This window comes from Podarcis cretensis, assembly GCF_951804945.1.
Source record: "Podarcis cretensis genome assembly, chromosome: 1".
NCBI classification, from domain to species: domain Eukaryota; kingdom Metazoa; phylum Chordata; class Lepidosauria; order Squamata; family Lacertidae; genus Podarcis; species Podarcis cretensis.
The window spans coordinates 29429943-29451235 of record NC_137170.1 but is presented as its reverse complement, the minus strand read 5'-3'; the positions used below and the strand labels follow the sequence as shown (position 1 = coordinate 29451235).

Sequence of the window (21293 nt, the reverse complement as noted above, 5' to 3'; positions counted from 1 at the left end):
CCTCTGCGAAAGGAGCTGTCTTATAGTGAGCCACTCTAGCTTCTTGTTTAGCAGAAGTAGCAATGATACAAAATTCCACATACTTCAGGTTTCCCCAAAGAATTCAACAGTTCACTGATTTCATATTTAGTATGCATATCCAAAGTTAGATATGAAACCATAGTTTGGTGGTATTGGTTTTAAATGGATTTGTACACAGAATTTGATAGTTCCAACATTAGAGAGGCTATGACTGTAAATTGATTGATTGATTGATTGACTGACTGACTGATTGTCCCATCAATGTTGAGTCATGTTCACATCAGATCACCCCTTGCACTGAGCACCCATATTTTCCCAAGACACTTGTATTTTGTTCAAGTTTTTCTATAAGCCTGACAAATATGCAAAATTATATACAAAAATACATATATTATTCATATAATATAAAAGAGTCAAGCCTCATGTGGCATTTTATTTCTGCAGTATAATTTTAAAAGTATTACTGCATAAGTATTTTTATACAGCTATATGCATTTTTGTTATATCTGTTTATTTTCTGATTACTTTATGAAACTTAGATTGTATATGTGTTTAATATTGTATAATAATGCACATGCAAGAATTGTTTGTATTTTTAGTAGAATCAGTAAACAAAAAATAAATAAAACACCCTTGCTTCTCATTGAGATCAAGGAGTTACATGGAAATTAGATAAAATCGTATGGAAAAGCTAGACACTGAGATTTTCAGAAAATTCTACATCTTTATCTGACAATAACTCCAACAGGTTTCAAACCCAGTCTTCTAATACCTGCAGCCAAGGTCCCCCCCAACCTTATTTTAATTCGGATGCCATTGATTAAAAGTGTACAATCTGCCACAGACAGTGATCATAATGGTGCCCATTAAGATTCCACCTAATCGTAGCAGGTAATTGCAAGGATGGCAAATGAACCCTGATATGTTTCCTGAAGGCATCTCATATGATATATGGAAACAGCAAGCTCACTCTTTCCAAGTATTCATCTCCTGCATTCCTCTCCCCTTTCATGTTGATTTGGACAATATATCCATAGTCAGCACTATGGTACATAGCTAGTTTTAGCTCTTTCGAATGGAATTAGTCACCCTGATGATGGCACAGTTAGAGATTCAATGAAGACCTTGGGAGGGGAAGAGTGTTAAACTGCACACAATTTTCCTCTCTCTTAGCATTAGCTTCTTTAAATAACACGAGAAAGCAAAGCAAGAAGCTGCAGCTTTGAACTTCTAATGCTATCGCTGAATCTTTGAAGTAATTGGTGCATGAAATGTTCTTAAAATGCTTTTAAAAATATGATACAGAATTGCAATGTAGAGTTGTAGAGTTCCCTCCCCCTTTTTAAAAGAGACATATGATATGCCGTTTCTGAAAGCATGTATTCTTACATGCCACCCAAAGCTCCACCAAGCGAGAGGCTGCACAAGATTCCTGGGGTTCCAGGACTTACCCAGGATTGTGTTTCCATTGGGAAGATCAAGGCACAGCAGGGGTTAGTGTCTTTAAGAAGTATTAACACATATTTATACCTGGGTGTTTACAGTGGAGGGGGTGCAGAATATTACCGTATATCCCAAGAGTGCCTCTCATTGCTTTTCTCATAGCTTCAGCAAACGTGGGTCCAAAACAGCAGTCAGTCTTGGCTCCCAGTCTCCAGGTTGCTGCCTCTCTAGCCAGCAGCCCTCACATTGATCATCAGCCCTCACATGAAGTTCTGGCATGCCCAGCAGTTCATGGGGGACTGGCCTTTGTTCTCCTTCTTCTTTCCAGCACACTTCTCACCAAAAACAAAACCTCCTGTAGAAGGCAGACTTTTTCCTGCCATCTCCCACCCATCCCCATCCCCATGGCAATCCCTGTTTTGAAAAGACCTGAGAACTTTCTTTGATGTGTAGATGCCTGGCCATTGTTTCGTAATGGCTTGTATTCAACCAGCCCAGCCAGGCTGGTTTGCATAAGCCTGTCCCAGTATTTATTGTCTGGCATACTTCTGTAGCTTGCATTTTGCTTTCCTATCCTAAACATTAGCTAGATTCTGGCATTCATTGATTTATTGGGTTTAGTGGGTGTCGGAGTCCTGCCGTCATAGATGGTGCTTAGCATAGTATAGAAAGAAGACACAGAGAGGCAGCGAGTATTTTCATAATGGAGGGGCAGCTTCTTCGAACCTCTCCCTTCCCTGGTAACTTTTATTATCCTTTGTCCTCACCAACAGCATGGTCATCTCACAATGTCTCACGTTACATGCCTGGTAATGGTTTGACACTCCCCTCTCCATATAAGGAAACACTGCCCAGAGGAAACACAACTCTGTTTAAGGTCAATACATTCCTATACATTGTAAAGCTCAGAGTGCTGGTCAGCCGAGGTCAGGGGGCACCCTGTGGTATTTACAAGCCTCTGCCTTGGCTTTATGACTCCCACAAGTGGGGCACCTGTATATGGCTATAGAATGCTGAATGGTTGGTTTATTCTTATACTTTGGGCTGAAGGCTAGAGTCCATGTGAAGTAGTATTTAAAGCATTGGCTTGTATGTAGGATAGCTAGAATATTTCAGCACAGCTATAATGCCTTGTTGTTGGGTAGCCCTGAGCAAGTCAAGTTTGTGCCTCAAGCTGTGATGAAATGTATTTTTTTAGAATACAGCGTTGAGAAGTCTTGACCCCAAGCCATTGAAGATGTCTGGAATTCTATCCTTAAAATTCCAAAATATTCTGTAATTGGAGTAAGTTGCATGCGCATGGCAGACTGGCACCAATGCACTTATTCTTAATATTTTACCAAAGTTTCTGTGTTTGGGGGCACAGGATTATGGCTTTGGAGAGAAGATTTAGGATACTACAGTCATTCATTCATTCATTCATCCATAGGCCAATGAGAGGGGTAATGATGAAAAATGACTAAATCATGCAAAAGGGCAAAGGGAAAGGAAATCATCTATGGAATAACACAGAGGGGATGCTTTGTATGGGCATGGGAAGGGACTGTTGGATATGTGGAAATATGTCTCTTCCTTAACCACAAGAACCCCCATCCAGACCACCAGCCCTTATTCCATCATAAGTAAGCAATACATTAAAACATTATCTGGGAATGTTTCCTGTTAGGCTGCCTCTTTGCTTTGCTTCCTTGCATACAGAAGGCCAAACGCCACTGTTCCTAACATTTTCCTAAAATAGCTTGTGCAAGGCAGCAAAGCTAAACATTTATCGCATCCTCAGCAAAGAAGCTGCGTCCCGCTCCTCCTCGATTAGATCCAAAGATGTGTGTTCTGACTTGATGTTAGTTTAGCTGTTGCATAAGACCAGCCTTGTGGGTTTTTTGTGCCGACTGGTTTATTTTTGACTCCCAAGCACATGACTCTTTCAGACAACCTATAAAGCTCATGGTTTCAAATTTTCTGACGCCCTTCCCTGTACACCCCACTTCAAGCTCTTCATGGATGCAGCCACTTTTGTACTTCCTTTAAAAAACCCAAAAACCCTCCGGAAGATGCTGCCATCGTGAATGTATCTTGGATTTGCCCCCACCCTTTTAGATGTGATCAGAGTGATATATCTCTTCTCTCCCCCTCCCCCTGCTATTTCTGTGGCTTAGGTTATGCCTTCCCCTATATCCTTGATTTAAGCTGACTTGACTTAAGTTTCTTTCTTTTAAGTTTATATCATCTTGTTCTTTTCGAAGTGTGCTGTGTACCTTACTTGAACTTGGTCAGTAGTGTCCAATTTGGGACTGTCGTGTTCAGAGAAGGAAGCAGACAGCTTTTCTCCCAGCTGAGACTCAAGACCAAAAATTAGCTCAGCTTTGGAGCAGCGGGCAGGGAGGGACAGCAACCTGGGAGAAACATTGGGTGGGTGGTGGGTTCTGCACCTCTTTTACCTGCTACTTCTCCCTTTCAGATTACCACCAAACTGCCAATGCACTGCTACTTGGCAGTGACCCAACCCAGTTGCCATTGCAGGTAGTTCCACCATGATATTTGCTTGAGATACTTTGTGTGTTGTTTGTTGCAATGCTTATAAAACTGTAACAGGCTTCACCCCCTTCCTGATACACCACTACATTTTGCCCCAGTTCAGTAGTCAACAGTCCTTTGCTTCTATAATGGGAATGCAGTGGTTGCTACCAGTGCTCCCCCCTCCTTAGCGGTACTCAACGGTACACAGTACTGGCACCTTTTTTTTCTTCTAGAAAAGAAGCACTGGTTGCTACTTCCTTGAACAGCAACAAAAGCCCAAGCATCCTTGACACCCTCACCACATGCTGTCTTTGAAAATGCTTTAGGAGCATAGGATGTTGGCTTATGCTGAGTCTGGCCATTGCCCCTTTAGTTCAGTATTGCCAACGGTGATGGACAGCATCAGTTTCAGGTACAGGAGGTGCCAAGGATTGAGCCTAACTGGAGAGAACATGGATAGAACATGGGAGTTTCCACATGCAAAGCAGATGCTCTACCATGGAGCTGCTACTCATTGGTGGAAAGAATTTTTTTATTGGTTGGGAGGGTTGCATATCAGCTTATAGTACAGAGCAGAAAATATGATGCTCAGAAAAGAAAACATTCACAGAAGATGTGTCTCTTTTCCTGTCCACTTGTCTGTATTAGAACCATTCTGTGAACATTATAATCTGATGGACAAGGTTGCTTGCCAGCTCAGTCCCATCATAGAAGATGCCATCCGCAGATGCGGTTCCCGTTTTGATTTTCAGGAATGCAGACTTCATGGTTTCCTTGCACCTGTTATGCAGCTCATTGTATCGAAATTTATACATCCCTTGTGGAAACAGAATGTGCGCATGCAGTGTCTGTATAGCCTGATACTGATGGTAAAAATATCCCTGGGACATCACAGAGCAATAACATTTCCAGGATTTTGCCATGTGTATATTGGCAGATGTTTTTCACGTGCCTGAACCTCTAGAAAGTCTCTCTGCTGTGCTTCCTTTGTACACGGTGTATAGTAATTGTTCTAGCCATTTTTGGTAATGGGATCATGGGGGTCTGCTACAAGGAAGGACACCTTGGGATGATTTGTTTCCCAAACTGTCAAGTTCAGGACTGCAGGGGTGAAATAAAGGGAGAGGGGAGCTTTAGGACTGATGTATTTGTAAATCCCTGTTATTGCCCAAGGACCAAGAATGAAGAGACAAAACTCAATATATTGAATAAGAAGATACGGGCTAAGAAGCAGTGGGAGAAACACTATTCACATCATGTCCATAATGGGCAGCATCAACCTGGCTCAGAGCCATGGAGCAGCTGCCAATTCTAACTCTGGCTCCTCACTGGCGTCTTGACTGAGCCATCATTCCCTGGGCAGGAGACATTTAAGTGCACGAGACAGGGTGGGGAGGACAATTGGGTTCCTATCCTATCCTGCAAGGACCAATCTGGGCTATGCATGCAATCCTTCACCTGGCACCTCAGAGAGATCACCAGTGCACATATGGAAATGGGGTGGTGGCTAGTTGGATGAGACTGGGAGAAGGGGAGGAAGGAACAAGGGACCAGCAGGGTAAAAGGACTGGCCAAACCCCTGCTGTTGTCAAAGTCATGCACTGTGAATGTGCTGAATTCTGGGTCCTGCTTGCACAGAGAAATCTGTGCTGGCAATAATTTGCACAGAGAATTTCCCTTCTCTGAGAAATTCAAAGTAATAATTAAGCCTTGTGAGTCAAAACCCTTGGGAAGGGAGGTATGTGTTGATATCTACATGTTACAGGCCATGGGAGTAGGTTGTGCAAAACTGAGATATTAGTTCAGTTGCAAAATGAGGAGGGGCGGTGTATATTGATGGGGGTTGTCTCCCAAGTCCTTTTGCATTATGGCTTAAATGCATTGAGGATAAATCTACAGCTCAAGGAAGATCCAGCAAATTCAGCATTTGCTAACTTTACTTAATAGAGATTCTAAGGTGTTTCACACACACCCATCCTTGCTGGCCATTTAAGGTCATTTGCAAGTCACCATGTTCCTTCAAAGGACTAGAACTTCACACACTAGAGAAAGCAGTCTGTTAATTCTTACTTGTTTGCTTATCCTGTGCTGAGAGGCAGGTAAGCTGAAAGCCCCCGCATTTCCTTGTATCTCACTTCAATCTCCAGTTCAACCCTTTGAATGTGCAAATAAGAGATTCAATTCATTCTAGGGACTTTTTATCATAGATAAAACTGATCATGTAAGATTTCTTTCCTGCGGCTAGAGGATATATATATATATATATATATATATATATATATATAGTGGATTCTAATTCTTTTTCTAAAGTCGTGGGATGCTAATGGTATATCCCAGTGATTTTTTTTTTAAAAAAATGCATTTGTGCAAAACATAGGTGACAGGAGGAAACACTATACATTTAAAGCACATGGCCTCCCCCAAAGAATCATGGGAGTCATAGTCTGTTAAGCATGATGGGAATTACAGCTCTGTGAGGAGTAAACTACAGTTCCCAGGAGTATTGGGGGGATGCCACATGCCTAAAATGTATGGTGTGTAGCCCGTGTCTCTTCCCTTTGCCCCAAAGAATGTCACATGATAAACCAGAAACACATAGTGGTTGTATCTTTCTGCTACCTCAGGGGAATATTCCTCAGCTGAGAGCCAAGCTGAGAGAAAATGTATTTAGCTGTTGCTTAAACTGAAGGTGTGAAGTCATCATTAGAATGTCAAAAACTGCCAGAAGCTCCAAGCAAACAAAAAAAAATGGCATTTCCATTAATCACCATGTGCTGTTGTACATCACTATTGCAGCTTCTGTTATTGGCCACAGTCAGGCAGAACACTAGGGGCTTGACTGAGGAAAGATTTTGTCATGTCAATAATGTGTCATAACGTGAATGTCAATTATGTGTGAAAAGAGTTTGGCATTTCTGCTTCTCCCCAGCTTTCAGAGACAGCCAATTTGGAAAGAGATCGTAATTAATGGAGTAAATGCCTGGAATGCTAATCTCTAGCTTCCTCAACCATGTGGGTGGCTCTGAGAACACATCAGAGTTTCTGAGAGTCATTTACCTCTACCTACCTGCCTGCAACTTACTTGCCTTACCTACCATGTAAATGGCTTCTGTAACTCAAGAAGAACTCTGGGTGCCTTTGGGCTGTCTTTGTTTTGCAAGAGGGATTTTAAAGCGCACTTCAGAAATCTAGGTTCATGCAATTAAAGTAGATTAAAGCACTCTTGTCACCCTGGCACAACAAATACTTAAAAAGAAATAATTTTTGAATTTTTGCAGTTAGGGAAGTGACAGAGAAATGCACTGTGAAGTGCGTGATGAATTAAGGATCGATGGAAAGATGTATAATCATTGCACAAGCAAATCAGGATGAATTTTTGTTGTCATATACCACACTGCAAACCAGAAAATCAGAAAATATACTCAGTAAGGACTGGGTGTAGTCTAATCTGTGTGTATGCTTTGTGAAGCAAAACGGGTTGAATGCTCAGTAAACAGGTTGTCTGGAGTAGCTCCTTGTGAATCAGCCTGTGATGACGTAGCATAAGGTCATCTGGCTGGGAAATCAAACCAGAGAAAATCTGTAACACGTGGGGAAGATTTTTCATGCAGTTGTCTACCTTTCCTGACCTGAGACCAATCTTTAAGCATGCATTTAGGGGCCCATTTCTTTACCATATATAAAAGAAATACCCTATATCTGGGGTGGTAGTGCTTCTGTTGCGACCCACCATAGGTTAGACTTTCATCCACCAGCTGAAGGCCAGTGTTATTCTAAGAGACACGTTGAGGCCTGGCCATAATTCTGATTTTCTTTATTTAACATACTATAGATTTGCAAATAATGATGATGATGGACTATGGATTCAGAAGTTCAGGGAATTCAAAGAAGTTAAGAGTCCATTTGTACTCTTTGCAAGTGTTAGGGACCATGGCAGAGGCGAGCATGAGTGATTCAATGAGAAATGCATGTTGCAGCTGTTTGTGAAGGGCTCTCACAGTCTTTTGGGTGACAGGTTGCATTGTAACTTAGTTTGACCAATGGTTTGCCTATGAAGTGTGAAATCACAGCATAGGCTCTTGTTGCTATTCAGGAGCTGTTCTGTGCAAAAAAAAAAAAAAAATACTCTTCATGTGCAAAAACTGGATGTTGCTGTTGCTGGTAAATGTTTTATATTTGCAGCAGTTATGTAGCGATTGGATGTTAGATGCAATCTGGAACAAATTTAAAACATTTAAGACAATCTAGTTTACTTGCTGGATTAAATGTGCACACTGGATGCTGTAAAGCCAGCAACAGAAACAGGGATAACAAGTAAATCGAATTAGTGCTGCAGAAATTACAGAGGGTTGTTTCAGTAGCCGTTTGTTAATGTACAGAACATCTGTAAAATCTCTCGTTTAGAAAACTGCTGTCCCCCTAACCAAAAGCAGATCAAAATTGGAGCTAACTTTTGGAAACGATGTTGAAGAGGGAGAAGATATGGGTAAAATGTTGTAATGTCTTGGAAGGCACATCATTAAATAAACTAGCCTCCATGTTTTAAGGGGCCAGATGAGACATGGTGTTAATTGTGTGAATGCAACATGCACATTTTTGTTATATAAATTGCAGCTATGGGGGAGCCTGAGTAGTATTGGGACTGCAGGGGTGTGGAGGGTGAGTTTAACCCTTCCCACTCTGCCACAGTCCTCACAAAAATCACTCTTCACCTTCTATTTGCATCAGGAGGGAAGCTTTTATTGGTGCCAGTGCAGGCTTCTGTAAACATCTTACACAGTCTAAGACATAAGATGTTGTAAAAAATAAATAAATTAGGAATGCTTAAAAGTAACTGGGTATGGATTTATTCATAGATTTCTTTTCATTCAGATACTAAGTTTAAAGAACCAAGAAAAGCAAATCATTATTATTTATCAATAGAACGTTATAGCAATATGTTTTTTTAACTAACTGATTTTGGGAATGCAAGATGCTCTTCAACCTGTTTTCTGTTGTGTTTTCAAATCCAGTAATATTAGGATTTGGGTTTGTTTTTTTTAATTGTAGAATTTTTAAAATGGTTTTCCCTATTACTAAATTGGGGTAGCTAAGTAACAAGTGTCAATAACCTCCACAAGAGCTCATATGGTTTCTTAAAATAAAAAATAAAAATAAAGAAGAGCTGTGCTATATTTTGGACCATACTGTGGGTGAAATAACAGTTTGCCATGTAGGAAAGATACTCTGGCCAAGATCTTTGACTTGATGTGCAATGGAGTTGTGCCAATTTGTGTAAACAGATCTATGAAAAGGAAATATCAGCATATTTTTGAGTGAATGGGAAATGAAAAATGTCATAGTGCTCAGGAGTCACTATTTAATACTGAATCAACTTGATCACATTTCAGAGATGAGTTTGTTCAACCCTGTAAGGAAGTGATTATTCAGTGTCATTTGCCTTGGATTAATTCAGCAATGATCTGGAACAGTTTTTAGATGTCACAGCCTTTCTCTCCCACTTTCCAAATAGCACTTGAACCATCTTCTTGTTGAATCTGAAGAGCCACTAGAGAAAGGGGGAGAGGAGGCCATCATGATCATGCCGGATGCTGGTTCATGAAATAGCAGAAGCCAGTTTCTTACTAATCACAGCAAGCATGGAAGAGAATATCAAGAAAGACAGTAACAAATTCAGAGAACAAAACACTTTGTTGTTTGAGAAGCAGTCCAGAAAGAAAAGCAACAATGAAGGCAGACTGAGCCCAACCTTTCATCCAAGAGGAGAGCAAAAGCAGGGAATTAACAGAATAGTGGAATTAGACCAGGAAGACAGGTTCAGATATGCTCTTGGACAGAAAGCTTCTTGTGGTAACGTTGAGCCAGTCACTATGAGGGAGGCAAAGTGAAGAACAACGTATACATCACAGGTAGGGAATGCTCAGCCCACGGGGCAGGTGTGGCCCACAGCCCATTTCAGCAGATCCTCTGGGGCCTTACCTGAGCACCAGATGTTCTGCTGGCAGGGGGAAAGGCCTTTGGTGTTGTACAAAATGGGCAACTGCAGCTCCTTCCACTGAAAGAAGTGTGAGTGGTTGTATATGAGTCCAGCCTCACCCACTTTGGTGCCTGATCCTCTCCACTACAGGAATACAGACCCCACCAGCTTTTCCCTGGGGAAATGTGACCCTCAGCCCAACAATGTTCCCCACCCATGATAGACAATATACTCCCGAGCACATTGGAGAGAGGACAGGGTTCAGTCATTTAAGATGGTAGTGTCTGTTCTTCATGTGCTGTGTGGAATTAAGGCCAGGCATTTCATAGTGTTGACTGCCTTAAGCTGAAACAATTTGAGGCTGCTTTCTGTTACCAGCCCACCTGGAACCTGGCACCCCACATTGCCAACACTTCAGGTGAGCTCCAAATTATTATTCTCTTGACTCCCTTATCAGCTGGTATTTAGACGGAAAAGCTGTCCAACTCAATGTGATTAATGCTGGCTTTACCTTAGATGTGGAGAGCTAATCAATTAGCTCGATACGTATGGATTTATTTCAATAATTCAGTGCAGCAAATCATCAGCGAACATTATCTGAATTAGCATGGATTGGCACAAAGGAGAGAGAAATAAATTGCTTTATGGATCACCTCTTCTATGTCATACAAGCAATTTGACTTAAAAGAATAGGGTTTTAGGACTATATTCACATATGGCATACATCACCAGGTTTTCTCATTAAGATAATTATTTGGACACATTCTTATGTGTACAGAGGATTTTGGTGATGTTAACAACATAGAAAAACAGTCCGGAGGAAGGCTGTTGATTGTGTCAGGTAGCCATCATCAGGTACAGAACTAGGTGAGCCTCTCAAGAGAGAGTATTCCACACACTGGATGCCAGTTCCCAGTCTCTGCCCACCTACCCTCAAGAGGCAGGGGGATCATGAGGAGGGAATCAGGTGATGATTGTAAAGTTCAGGCTGGCTGAAATGAGAGAGGACAGCCCTTAAGATACCTGACACCCAAGTTAAAAATATGCATCTACACTTGAATTGTGCCTGGCTGTGAGACAGGGGCAGGGAGACTCAGGTCCAAGGGCCAAATTCAGCCCTCCAGGCCTCTCTCTCTGGCTATCAGAATTGTCCCCCGGTTGCAACCTTTCACTGCTTCACACCCTGTTTGTCTTTTACCTGGCTGAAATCGTCATTGAATCATCATAGAATTGTAGAGTTGAAAGGGACCGTGAGGGTCATGTGTCCTTGAACTCTGGTAGTGCCACTTGCTTTTCTTAATGGTGCACAGAGGTGTGTGTGTGTGTGTGTAGAAATCAGGCTAATGTACACATGTAAAATTTACACTTGTTGCTGCAGCTACTTTGGCCTCTGGCCTCGACCATTGCTGGCATGTGATCAGGTTGCCATCCCTGCTGTAAGATACACCCTATCATCTAATAACATACCATCTGATGTTTGCATATGACTTCATCCCAGTAGCAAGCAACTCATGGTCCTTGCCAGATTTTTATAAATTAGTGAAAGTAAGGGTTCCCCTCTATCCAGTGGCATATATTTTTAAATAAAGAAAAGTCATGATCCAATTCCAAATGTTAAGTACTTTTGAATGCCATTGGGTCCAAAAGGGTGAGTTAAGTATCTGCTTCAATCTCTCCCACTGATACCAAGTGCTTCACTTTGACTGGAGCAAAATGTTTCAGTTTGACTGGCCAAAGTTACTTCCTGCTAAATCTTGGATGAGGAACCTCTTGGTCTCTAGATGGTGTTGGACTCCATCACTCAGCCAGTTTGGCCAATGGTCATGGATAATGGGAATCCAAAAATATCTGGAGAGACAGAAGTTTCCCATCCCTGTTCTAAATGTGGTAGCTTACCCTGATCATTCAGTTAACATCCAAATAATCAAATATTAAATGCACAGTTCTTAATTATGTCTTCCTCTAGGTTTCTCCTGAACTCACATCCCCTGTGTGCTTAATAGTGATATTTGAAATACTAATGTACTCAGCATAGCTCATCACCTTCCTCATAACCTTAAAGAAGGGTTATGCATATCTGAAAGCTTGCTTGCATTTTTAATAATTCCATCAAGCTGCTCCGATAAAAGACAATCATCTCAATTTACTTCCAATTTCCTGGGACTGCAATTGTCAGAGAGTCCATATAATCTCAGCTGAAAATGCAGCACAGACTTGAATTCCATGTCCACGAGAACTAGTGTTGTTTCACATCCAACTCTAAATGTTTTGGCAATCATTTAAAAAAATCTGCTGTGATTTTAATTATGTATTTATTCTATTTGGTGCCATTAAATCGGAGAGGGGGACCTTTTCCAGACCAAGGACTGCATTCCCATCTGGGCAGGCTTCGTAGGGACACTTGGATGGCACCAGAGATAACAGTGAGCAAAGCAATACATGTAGTTGAATTTCACCTTTGTATAGTAGGTTAGTTTTGACATACATCCACACATCCTCCAGACAGACAAATAAGAGGCATTATCATAATTCAAAGACACATTCCAGCCGGGCAAATACACTCAAGGAGGGCATGGGGAAAGGGGTATTGCCTGGGGAGAAAAGATGTGGCCCTGGGTGAGTCCCAAGAGCCAGATAGAGATGCCCCGAGGGATGTATTTGGCCCCCAAGCCTGAGTCTCCCCACCCCTGTATTAAATCATGAGAACTTAGACAGATGACCAGTGTACATCAACCATTTCCTTGATACAGCTATTCTCAGCATAGAAGGCCATATACAGAGAGGGTCACTTTTGGAGAGAAGGGAAGTGTGGTTGAGTCACCCTTCCTATTTTCATGTTTCCAGCATGACGAACAAAGTGATAACTCATGATAACTCAAAGTGATGACCTATGAATCTCCCCCACGGTGAGATGCATGTACAGTGGTACCTCGGGTTACATACGCTTCAGGTTACATACGCTTCAGGTTACAGACTCCGCTAACCCAGAAATAGTGCTTCAGGTTAAGAACTTTGCTTCAGGATGAGAACAGAAATCGTGCTCCAGCGGCATGGCAGCAGCAGGAGGCCCCATTAGCTAAAGTGGTGCTTCAGGTTAAGAACAGTTTCAGGTTAAGTACAGACCTCTGGAATGAATTAAGTACTTAATCCGAGGTACCACTGTACTGCACACCAAACTGATTGTCCCATCCATCTGAAAATAAGTTCGCTTATGGGTTTTCTCCACAAGTTCAGGACTGAGGCATAGTTTCAGAGGGAAAATGTAGGAACGGTGTTTTGCAATGTATGTTTTATGGGGCTGTACTCCCAGCAGGTTTGACCAGCATTGAACTCGAGTGGTGTTGTTTAAGTTGATTTTTAAACTGACCATCACTTGTTTCACCAAAAAGTTCAACCATTGAATATGCTCTGATTGCAAGAGTGAATGGAGCACAGTATATTTGGAAAGGGGAAAATGTGCTAGTGTTGAATGGTGTGCTTTTGAGAACAAAGATAATGCCTAGCATACCTACAAAACATCAATAGAGACATTGGAACATAATATCATTGACTTATGTACTACTTCACTGAGTATGTGAAATAAAGAAAATGAGTTTGAAACTCTAGTCCAGAAAGGTAAATATGTCTCAGTAGGTATTACTAATGGAAACATGGCGGAATGACTGCCATGATTGGAATGTAGCAACTGAATAATTTAACTTTTTAAAGCAGCATTATAGGCCAAAAATGTGGACACTGCACAGAAATTCAAGACAGTGAACACAGTAGCCCCATGGGTAAGAAGAGTATGTGGACTATGCTTTTCTGAAAGAAATTATGTATGTCTCAAGGAAGGGGGGAAATGTAGCAATGGGGGGCTTCAACTATTCTGACATCTTGTGGGAGACTAACTCTGCCAAAAATGAAATCTCTAACCAATTCCTGACATACCTTCATGTGTAAGGTGCATGAAAGAAAAGCCACAGGGAGAAGGTAGCTAACCCTTCAGAAGAGGGGAATTCAGAAGGATATTAATACAATAGAAAATTGGTCTGAAACTAACAAAATGTAGTTCAACAGAGACTAATGCAAATTTAGGTTTTTAAAAAATCAAATGCACTGCTGTATGCTTAGTGCAGTATATGTAAAAATGGATTTTGAGATTGGAGTCCGTCACAAACTGAACATGAGTCTGCAGTGTAATGAATCTGCAAGAAAAGGTTAATATGATTTTATGCTGCATTAATAGAGGCATAGTTTCTAAGTCATGAGAAGTATCAGTTCCACTCTACGCTACACTAGTAAGACCTCATCTGGAGTACAGAGTTGCATTCTGGGCACCACATTTTTAAACGGATACAGATAAATTGGAACTGGTTTAGAAGGTGGGAACAAATATGGTGCATGGTATAAAAAAATAATGAAAGAACAGGACTTGTATAGCATGGCACACACATGAAATTAAATAGGAAGAATGCTACATGGTATAATATTTCAAATAGAAGCACAGGGAACATTTAGAGCAGGAATTAGGAACATGTGTTTGCAGATGTTGTGGGACTATAACTCCCATTTACTCTATCAGCAGCCATGGCCTCTGGGAGTTGTAGTCCAGCAACACCTGGAGAACCACAGGTTTCCCATCTCTCAGCAAGAGCCATGTAAAAACACCTACATTACCATTACAGTTGTTTAAATTTTGTATTTGTATAATAAGTGACTTTCTGCCAGGGAGGGAGTGAAGGTAGCATACAGTCAATTGGAAGTTTTTAGTGTTTGACATTTTACTATGTTTTTATATGTGCTGTAAGCCACCCAGACTGGCTGAGGAAACCCAGCCAGATGGGTGTGGTATAAATATTATTATTATAATATTTTTAAACAATTCTAACACTAATATAAACCAATTAAAAAGTCCAGCTAATTTAAGTAGGCAAGATGTATTTCAAGTAAATGTGCTTTTGAGAGCACTAGAGAGGTTCAGTGCTAGAAATGTATTCAGATAAAGAGGGCTATATTTTAGAATCTTAATGAAACATGTAGATACTAAAATTCTCCCTTTGAAAGACTATTTAAGACCACCTAACATTTACATCAATTAATATTTAGCTTTGCTAAATATTGTGTGACTAGGACTGCAGCTCAGACTTACTTTGTTCTGTCCCATAGTCCTCTTTGTCTAGGTAACTCTCCATGGTGCTGATCTCATTTTCAAGTCAGCTTCAAAAAGTTTTTAGAAGTTGTGTTTTTTTTTAAAAAAAAGAAACTTACTTCAAACATTGCAATAAGACAGGAATAAAACTTGGAATCTTTGGCTCTTTGCAATAGTCATTATTTACTATTACTTCTTCAAAGAACGGGTGGATTCATAATGCATTTGGCAGCTTTAAATATTCTCTCTGATGACCAGGTACATAACTGATGGCATAGTCAGGAGCAAAGCATATGGAATCTCTGGTTGGATGCACACAATAGATTTTTATAAGTATGTTATGAATATCCATGAATTTCATTCCAAGAACTAAAACTGTGTATTTGAAGTCGCAGATGGGGATCCCAAATAGAGCAGCAAGCTTCCGAACAATTATTGTCATTCTTGGGAGGTGTGGGGAGGGAAGAGAGAATAGATGTAGTTAAGCTGTTTCACAGATTGGAAAGATGTTTCTTTCTCTCTTTCTTATGACTAAGATTGGACAATGGCTTTGCTCTGGATTCTGAATAAGGCATGGTAACAAGCTCTGTTCTTCTCTGTATCCCAAAACTCCTGTAACAGTTGTTAAAATGTGTTTAAATAAGATGAAGGATATGTTCCTCCATGTAATTTTTAAAAATAGTACAAAGCTACTTGCTTGGTTCCAAATTAGGAGGCAGAATTATGCCTGTTCTTGTTTTGAATAGGCATTTGTGGGAGATTCTGAAATACCATGTGGAATAACAATTTTGGGACTTCAACAAGGCAGACAAGTACATGGAAATAATTGGAAGGTTTAATACATAGCTAATATTTCAGAGAGCGGAATGTGGTATAAAAGAACCACAATGATGCCATTCACTGCCATTGTTGTGATTTGAGCTATCCTTGTATGCACATCCCTGATCTAAAAGAGAAAGGACATGAACTAAAAAACAGTGGTGCTCCAATACAAAAACCAATTTTAGAAACTCTCAAAATTAAACCAGAAGACAGATGAAGAAGAATGTGGGATAGAGTGAACTCCCAGAACTATACTAAAATAGGATGAGGGAGACCAGATGATCCCTAGGCCAAACAGTTTTTACAGGTATTGCAGTGCTTCAGAAACCTGCAAACCTGTTTTACCTGAGACCATAATGCTACAAAAAAAATGTGTGTACACTAGACAACATTGGTTCTTTCCTGTCACTTTCAGCTCTCCTTAAAAACTACTATCTTCAGTCTCAGACTTTAGCAGCAACAGCAAAAGAAAATGCACTGTGAATGTTGATAATATCTTAAATTGTGACCCTTAGTTCTAACACATTTTAATGTACATAAAAAACTAGATTAAACATGAGGAGGTCCTTTATTCTGTGCGTGGCAATGGAACTGTACATAAAATTTTACTTGCTCACTAATTAGAGATTAACTGAAAATAAATGAACTGCACCCCCTAATATCATTACAGCCTATTAATTCATTCTTAATAACTGGGCTCACCTAACTATGGGTTCGGTGTGCACAGTCTTGCTCCCCTCCCCCTCTTGGCTAACCATCTGGAATGCGATGGAAGTTATCTCAGTATATATTAAGTATTGAGCATAAGATGTCAAAATGAAGAGTGAGTGAAACACAGTAATGTTCCCCAGTAGGGCTGTAGAGGGTGCTTTGGAACAAACCGCCAATGAGAACGGTGTTCACGAAAAGCTTTTTTATTTACTAACAATGCACCACTGTTTTCAGCGGCTCTCTCTCTCTCTCTCTGTGTGTGTGTAGTGTTTTCTGCTCTGTTGCATTGACAGAGCCCTGGCCTCAGCTGCTGGAGTCAGCTTTCATTTACTATGGGCAGAGATGAGCTGTGCCCATCACAACGGCAAAAAAGATATTCCAAAGTCTCCAGAAATGGCTGCAGAGCTTTACACATTTTAAAGTTGTGTATTTTTCTCCTCACAGTTCAATGAACCATCCGTTGTTCATCTGTGGGGGAGTAGCTGCTTACAAAAAAAAAAAATGTGAGTGAAAATATCCCTCCAGGGTAAGGTAGCTACTTGTGCATTGCCAAGAAAGAGGACAGAAGAGGACACAGATTTGCATTGGGGGGAAAATACATATGCTGATTTTCATGTGTAGATACACATTTGGAAATAATTGCTGCAATTTCAATACAGATAGCACAGTGTGGAAGACTGTGACTAGGCAGGTGAGATTCAACAAATGTGTACCTGTCAGGGGAAGGCCTGGGCAGGGCTATCCCCCCTCCTTCCACTGTGCACCCCCTGAAATTTAATTGGGGGGTCCAGAGAACCCCCAGAACAATGTGTAGGGTAGAGGATAGATGTAGGCAACCTGTAATAGTGGGAAGTTCAGCCCCTTTTTTGATGTTTCCTTCTTATAAAATATTTCTAGGTAATGCCCTCTCAAGGCTTACAATGATGCTGTCTTACCAGCGCATTTGCAGTATGACCTATAGTGACTCCCATACTAATCACAAAATGTCTAAAGAATTCTGCCTCCATGAGTTGCTGTGACAGTATAGTTAGCAGCCATGCAAGCAAGAGCCCTCTGGGAGGTGTTGACTGCATGGTTGTTGGCCACATCGTCACAGCAACCAGAGATATAAAAAGGTATAAAAGCAACTCAGGTATAAAAGTGAGGTACAGTATAAATATGTTCTCTGATTGTCTCCGGAGCAACCACAGGATAGTCAGCAGCTGCACTAGTAAGGGAACATTTAAAAGGGGGCTTAGAATAGCCAGAGGTCAACAAACATTTTCAGCAGGAGGCCGGTCCACTGTCCCTCAGGCCTTGTGGGGGGTTGGACTATATTCTGGAAAAAAATAATGAACGAATTCCTATGCCCCACAAATAACCCAGAGGTGCATTTTAAGTAAAAGGACACATTCTACTGATGTAAAAACACGCTGATTCCCAGACCATTGAGAAGGCAATTGGGCTGGATCTGGCCCCCGGGCCTTAGTTTGCCTACCCATGGAATAGGCCTTACTAGATCTGCGCCAGTGGTGTGGAACCTCAGCCCGAGGGGTCAAATGTCACCCTCCGAGACACTCCACAGTCTAAAAAAGATTCCATACCTCTTCTCTACACAATGAGTATGAATAAGTTCAGATGTGACAAAGAACATGTCAAATGATACAATCCTCGTAGGTTTTGATGCAACCAACTATTCCAGATGTTGTTGTTTTCCCCAGCTGATTCCACCTCACCACCACTTTGTGTTTAGCAGGTGAGTTAAGAATGGAAAGCAGAGAAAGCCATTAGATGAGCAAGGCAGTCCTGTATCAAAAAATGTGCTCAAAGAAATGCAAAGATTCTTCTGACCAGTATTATGAAAGATACATCCCAGTCATATAACTTGGACGTGTGCCTAAATTAAAGTTTGCACAAGGTGTGGTTTAAAAGAGTTTAAAGAAATGTCTTGCATGGCACACTAACCCAACCTGTGGCTTACTGAGACTGCATGAATGTACAGGTTCCCAGAGAGGAGCTTGCAGTATCTTTGATCCTTTTTACTGCAGCACTATACTAAAATAAGCCGAAGTTTGGCTTAGTGTGTCAACTGTTACTCGCAGTTGAGCTCTCTCCATACTAACCACAAGCTGTAGCCAGGAGTCCCAGTTGGCATGTTAAAGCAAATCCAAACTGCAGTTGTTCATATTCCATATTTGTTGCTACTTAGTCCTGGTTAATCTGGAAATTATGCCTGAGTTTTAACTGAGCAGAGTTTAAAATGGTTGTTTTATTATGGTGGTAGATACTTTATAAGATTTTATAATTTTTGTGCTGTTGTAAATTGCCCTGGTGAATATAAAGCCCTTATATTTTCAGAAATATAATAAAACATTTCCCTGGTACTGTTACCTGAAAGTACAGTGGTACCTCGGGTTACATACACTTCAGGTTACATACGCTTCAGGTTACAGACTCCGCTAACCCAGAAATATTACCTCGGGTTAAGAACTTTGCTTCAGGATGAGAAAAGAAATTGTGCTCTGGCAGCGTGGCAGCAGTGGGAGGTCCCATTAGCTAAAGTGGTGCTTCAGGTTAAGAACAGTTTCAGGTTAAGAACGGACCTCCGGAACGAATTAAGTACGCAACCACTGTATTTTGTGTTTCGTACACTCTATGTTAAATTTTCAGATGGTTAAGAAAAACGTCCAACAAGGAAGTGCTTGTCATGGAAAATGAAAGAAGTGGCTTTACTGTGCGGCTGTTTTCTTGCCTAAGGTGCTCTGGCCTTCTCTTTCAGTAATATGGAAAATAGCTTTGGAGTGTGATGTTTGTAGAGTTTCAATGGTTTATTTTTAGCCCCATCTTTCCATTTCTCTCTTGGAACTCAAGTGTGTTGCACAGAAGCACCAGATTGCCTGTCTGATTGGAGAGATTACTGTATCCACCCCACCCCACCCTGCTGCCAAGTAAGACCGAAAGGTTTCTCATTCCATTGGGACCTTCGTGAAAACCAGACTTTGCCTCCCAGGGAGCATTTTGCAGAGAGGGAACATTAAATCTTAATGAGGCACACATAAATAACGGAATATGCTGCTTTGTGAGTGGGGCTATCTTAGACCAATGCATTGTGAATAGCCAACCTTCAGAAATGAAAATGAGGCAAGGCCTACTCTGGGGTGTCCCAAAAGGATCCCCAGAGCTTTGAGTGGATGGGGACTGGGGAGGGTGGGGGGGTGAGAACTGCTAGAGGTACATCTTAGTGAAATCTGTTTGACAAAGAAGTGATTCTCTTTCCAGCTGGGATAACAGTTTTTTCCTGGTGATGGAACAGTGTCTCTGCTACCTCTTTGTGCAGAACTCTCTGCAATGGAATAGCAGATTAGGCTAGCCACAGGTGGGTATTGCACAGGCATTTCAAAGGTACTTTGATATTTGCTATCCATTTCTGGAGGCAATGAATCCCCACTGGGTAGCACCAAGCCTAACCACTCCATTTATTTGCTATTCTGGATAGCGAGAGGATTTTGAAGCAGTCTGTGAAGCCAATTCTATAGTGAGATTCTTCCCAGTATTTCCCCCCTCTGAGAACGTGATCCAAGTAGCATGCAGGAAGGGCTATATGTTGCTACTTCAGCTTTACTAAATAGTCCATACCAGTGGCGTGCGGTGACATTTTTTCGTATGGGAACAGTTAGGACCAGAGGTGCCAGCTGGCAAGGGTGCTGGCGGGGGGCAATGTCATCACACCTCCCTCCCTAAGCTGGGCAGAAGCTTCCTGGACTCTGGGAAAGAGGCACCAGGCTTTAATATTTTAATACTCTACTCGGGACATTTAGGGGACTAGCCTAGTCCCCCTAGTCCATTGACCGCATGGCTCTGGTCCATACCCTTTTAGTCCTCAGGTAGCAAGCTTTGCCACTTTGTACTGCATGAATAGGGAAGGTGACCATGCCTGAAGAATACATCCAAGAGGCCATGCGGAAACAATCATGTCTAGCAAGACAATGTTATCAGGACCATGGTGTTAGCAACAAACATTACTGTGTCTTGATCTCCCTTCACCTTAGCACTGCTCATAGAGGCAGACACATAATGCTGTAGGGAGACAAGAAATAGTTCTCGTTTGTCCAGATCACTAAACTGGAAGAATATTTTTTTAGAACCTACAACAAACTAGAAGTTATATATGAAGGATGAAGTGTCCACTCCCACTGCTTGTTAGGAAGGTGAGCACACACTCTGCTTTCCATATCCTTATGCATAAGCACCTGTGACTCACCTTACAGGTTTTCCTTATCTCTTAACAGGGACTTCTCTTTAAAGTTTCACTGCTCTTCTCCTGTTTTCTCTATCTCTGATATTGCCTCTCAGTTGCGACTTTCTCCAGTGTTATTATTCCAAACCTGGGCCTTTGAAAATAGAAAATAAAGTGAGACTAATGGTGTCTGCTTTTTGCAGTCTTCTCCCACACCATGCCACTGCTTGGCTGAGCATGCTTGTAGGGACATTTCACTGAGCGACTCATCAGTGACCATAATGCACAGGAAGGTGCCCACTATTGCCCTGTGGCACTTCTAAAACAATTTTCTAAAGATCATTTAGTGTGTAAAAGCTATTTTCAATTTCGGTTCAGCAAGGAACAATTGCAAGAGGCAAAAAAAAAATTGCATTCATGGGGAAAAGAAATCCATTATTTTATTGTGTGTGTTG

The 21293-nt window shown here is 41.3% G+C and overlaps 1 protein-coding gene across 13 annotated transcripts in view; it reads left to right on the top strand.

Moving 5' to 3' along the window:
• The window catches only part of NRXN3 (neurexin 3), a 1235498-nt gene that overhangs the window by 818154 nt on the left and 396051 nt on the right, over positions 1–21293 (top strand). The gene's annotated exons all lie outside the window — the stretch shown is intronic.